The following is a 4,505-nucleotide window of genomic DNA, read 5'->3' as shown; positions in this document are numbered from 1 at the left end:
CAAGGTGGGAAGTAGCTATTTAAGTTTAGACAAGGAAGGGAGTGGCAGATACTATAAATTACTAGAATTAGCTCCGCTCGCATGAAAAACATATAACGAATCATAAAAATAGATTTGTTTAGCAGCCAAATAACTTGTATTCTCGTTGTCATACAATAATGCACCAATCTCGTCGACATGCAGAACGAAGATCTTTCCACTAAAAAACTCTATAGACTGCCACTCTTCCAAAGCAAACGCTGCTAAACATAACATTCTTAAGAATCAAAATTTAAAAATTCTTTATAATATACTCATCGTTTTGGTTGTCCAAATAATGCAATCATATTTCTTTTATGCATATACACATGCTGAATAAGAACTTTCGTTGTCATTGCATCAATAGTACACCGTCTAAACTCCAATATTTCACCCTTGGAATGTTTGCAGAAACCACCTATATCTTCTTACTGTACTCTAAAAGAGCCTCAAGTTCTCGGTTGCATCAACACCCATGAGAATTTACTGTATTGTTTGGGGATCCATTTTCCCTATTCATCTCTCCTATTGAAAACCTCCGTAGTGTGTATACTCTACTGTTGGTCTTCCTTTAAGACATCTACAATGAATCAAATACGCAAAGCCAAATAAATATTTACCAAATGATACCTCAACATAAGTTATTGGATTTACCAACATTGATGAACATAGTTAAAAACTCAAGATTATCAATTTTGCAAGCACAAACCAAAAGATTAGGAGACTAATGAACTTACTTATTACTTTCTTGCTTCTCCAAAATCACAAGTAGTCTCAATATTATTAAAATTCAAAGATTCAAATGTGCACAAAACAAAAAAACAAGCCTAAATCACAAAATGAAAAAGATAGTTAAAGATGACCAAAATGTGAATAAAAAACAAAATAAAAATTGCGTATAGGAGCACGCAAGGCTTGCTTATATACATGGATTCATATGGTGTTGAATTCAACTATGGGAATGTTAAGTTAAACACTAAACCAAATGCAAGAGGAATAGTGGATGGAAATCTAAAGGAGCATGCAAGGCTTTCTTGAATACATGGATTCATAACGATGTTAAAGTCAGCAATGGGAATGTTGAGCATGCAAGGCTTGCTTGAATACATGGATTCATAGTCAACTATGGGAATGTTGAGTTAAACACTAAACTAAATACCTACTCCCTTTTTTGTTATTAAGAGGCTCTATTAAATCTCTCTAACATGTCTTCCCTTATATTTGTGTCATCAATGTGTTGAGCTTGCAAAATTGGAACTCGAGGGAGAAAACAAGGGTCTAGGACCAAAGACATTAACTAGATCTCTCTCTCTCTCACACACACACACACACACACACACATACACACACACACACAACCTAGAGAAAGAGCTTCTTCTCCTCTCTGTCTCTCTCTCTCACACACACAACCTAGAGAAAGAGCTTCTTCTCCTCTCTCTCTCTCTCTCTCTCTCACACACACACACACACACACACAACCTAGAGAAAGTAATGGGACACGCCCTCATGGTGTTTTTGAGATGTTAGTGCACACCGCAATGCAACAAAGAAAATGAAACTACTCCATCCATCCTTTGATTTATTAGTTGGCCTAGTCAATGTGGACTTAGTATTGATTATAAGCATGCACACATGACCTCAACAAAAGCGAATGGAGAGTGAATGTTGTTTCTAAATTGTTTTCAATGCTTGAGGTCATGTTTCCATTTAAAAAAAGATGAACACTGGTTAAAGAAAGGGTCCATGTTTTCTTGAAAAGAGAATCTCTAAAAGAAGGGTGAATAGATAGGTAAAGAGCCATTACTTACTTGCTAGGGTCAAAGAAAGGAGTAAGTACTAGGAGGACTCGAGCAAGCGATGCCATCAAGAGCCCCCTTTGGTCATACAAGAGGCAATGTCTAAATGAGAACTTGTGGAAGTATTTCGAAATGTTCCAAGGGAAGCAGAGAGCCATAATAAGACTCCTTGTATGGTCTGATCATTTCCAGAATAGCATTAAGTTGCCCAACACCTCTAGCAATTCTTCCAAGTTCCTAATCATCATCGTGCTCATTGCTAATCTCACCACGATGACATGAAAGCTTGAAGTTGCCCACCACCTACAACAGTTTTATGAGTACTTAATCATCATCATGGGATTGTGGACTAAGCATACATTAGCGGTGCGTTTGTTTGGAGAGTGGTGTTCATTGTGATACTAACAGTGTGGGTGTGGATAAAGAATATTGTATTAATTTTATGCCTTGCATAAGTATCCACATTGTACATCTCAAACTCGATACTACTCAAGAAGTCTTTGAATTATACCTCAGTACGTTAACGCCTTCGATTTACACAAAATCGATCGAACTAAGTTGGAATATTGATCGTATCGCCACACTAACTGCACGGCAAAGGTAGCTGTTGACCTTCATAGCTGGAACCTTAGTACGTCCTGATATCCAATGCATGAAAGAGTAATTAAGATTCTAATTTAGAGCTAATATACTCGGTTGTCTGAATCAGAAGCCGAAGCATGGGGGTGCAATTGTTTGTTGCACGAGACCAACGAGATTAATGATATGGGGGAAAACTAATTAAAAGGAAAGGAAAGCCTGCCAAAAACCGTTTTTTATTACCCTGGAATGCATACACATGATGATGCACTCAATTCTCTTTGAGCTAATCAAACACTCAATTAGAAGTCAACAGAGAATTATGCATGATTATCAAATAATAGCTAGCTGTTATTGAGATATATGTATAATATGTGCAGACGTTTTACTCACCGTCAACGTTTGCTTGCGTGTGTGTGTGCGCGCGCGCGTGCGTGCGTGCGTGCGTGTGTGTTCTCAGAGGCATCCGTTTTACTCACCTTCAGCGTTTGCTTGTGTGTGTGTGTGTGTGTGTGGGTGTGTGTTCTCTGAGACATCATCTGCAAGCGGTGCAGCTGAGGGGAATGAAGCCTGGTCCGACGTCAGCCAATAGAAATTAAACTAATCGACCATAAAAGCTTTGGGGGGGGGACGGGGAGGGGTTTAATTTTTCCACCCAAGCAATAGTTTGGCTGGCGTCGAGCCAGGCAACCACTCCCCTCAACCAAAGGCAGCTAGACCTCTGCCTCCCATTAGGACCTTTTAAAAAGAGTTGTGAATAATTTTTTTTCCCAGAGGCACCTACAACCTTTGCTTTGCTTAGGATAAACGAAAATTAATTTTCTATGAGTTGAGGGCCATTCTTGCTTGAAAGAAACGCACGTTTTGGTTGGGGGGCGAGTCGAATTAGGTATTAGGGCAGGCAAGGGCCAAGGGGTATCTTAGAAAGGAAAAGAAAGCAGTCGAGAGGCTCACACACACACAGTGCTAGGGATGTCGATTGAGTGAGAGAAAAAAGGAGGGGGCTGGCCCATGCATATAAAAACACTTATACAGTGCTTGTCGGCAGTCCCAAAGCGCATCACGGATTCACGATCCAGATTTCTGACGTGGCCCTGCCACCTCCTTCCGACCAGCTGACGTGGCCCCGACTGCTCCTACGTGCCCATGCCCCGCCTTTCATCCCGCACCACCCTTGCCTACGTGGCCTTGCCACCTAAATCTCCTCGCCGAGACCCCTCCCTTGTCGATGATGATGACGTGACACTTTAACTTTACATGCAATACTTTGCACACGTGGCGCGCGTGCGCAACATCTCGACCTGCACACCATCGCTGACGTGGCTATGCTACCCCTGAGGTGGTCTCGACTCCCCTTTGCTGATGTGAGTGAAACTTAGATGCCATTTGCAAACGTGGCACGTCCGCGGATACCTCGGACGTGGAGTCATTATTGACGTGGAGGTGGCAAAATTGCGGGCAACTGCCAGGCCACTAAATCTGCAGACGCGGCAGGGGCACGCTCGTCTATTACGCACTTACGTGGCAAATTTATCCGTGCTGGCGTAGAGAATGGAATCCAAAAATATTGCTGAAGTGGCGAGGATTTCGATTCTGCAGGCTGCCGTGGAGGTGGCGCGGTGTATCTACGCACCCAATGATGACGTGGATACTGAATCATTTCTACGAGGACGGCGTTAAAAATATTGCTGAGGTGGCGCTGGATCGGCAAAATACTGCTGGCTGATGTGGAGGGGGCGCGGTATATCTACGCACCCCAGTGATGACGTGGTAACTGAATCATTTCTGACGTGGAGCAGGATGCTAAATGATAACTACATCACTTCGTCGCAGCCTTGGCCTCGGCTTTGGCGGGATGACGTCGGCCGGCGAACGTGCACGCACTGACGGAGCAATCATGAAAGCGGGGATTACAAAGAAGAGATCATAAACAAAATACGCCGACGACAGAGCATAAAATTATTTCGTTACTACACGGCCCCCCCCTCTTCCTGTCCCAGCTATGGTGTGCACTGTGGCCTTTACAACGTGGATCGTAGGTAGTTCACCTTTACACCAGGCGCTGTATGCACTGTGGAGATAATGTAACATGGATCATGCTCTTCATGAGCC

At 42.7% G+C, this 4,505-nt stretch overlaps 1 long non-coding RNA gene across 3 annotated transcripts; it reads right to left on the bottom strand.

Annotated features, from left to right (window-relative positions):
- Positions 1-298: 298 nt before the first annotated feature.
- On the bottom strand, positions 299-3,015 carry LOC147638309 (uncharacterized). 3 transcript variants are annotated; one of them, XR_015265432.1, is made up of 4 exons: positions 2,787-3,015; positions 2,326-2,452; positions 1,827-2,117; positions 299-598 (listed from the first exon to the last, which is right to left on the bottom strand). It is a non-coding gene; the product is annotated as an uncharacterized LOC147638309 (long non-coding RNA). The 3 variants fall into 3 exon arrangements; XR_015265431.1 differs by lacking the exon at positions 299-598 and having other exon boundaries at positions 1,490-2,117; XR_015265433.1 differs by lacking the exon at positions 299-598 and having other exon boundaries at positions 1,490-2,117; positions 2,873-3,015.
- Positions 3,016-4,505: the final 1,490 nt, after the last annotated feature.

Source organism: Cibotium barometz, chromosome 5, assembly GCF_041138505.1.
Source record: "Cibotium barometz isolate CiBa-2024 chromosome 5, ASM4113850v1, whole genome shotgun sequence".
Classification (NCBI taxonomy): domain Eukaryota; kingdom Viridiplantae; phylum Streptophyta; class Polypodiopsida; order Cyatheales; family Cibotiaceae; genus Cibotium; species Cibotium barometz.
This window is presented reverse-complemented; position numbering and strand designations above follow the sequence as displayed.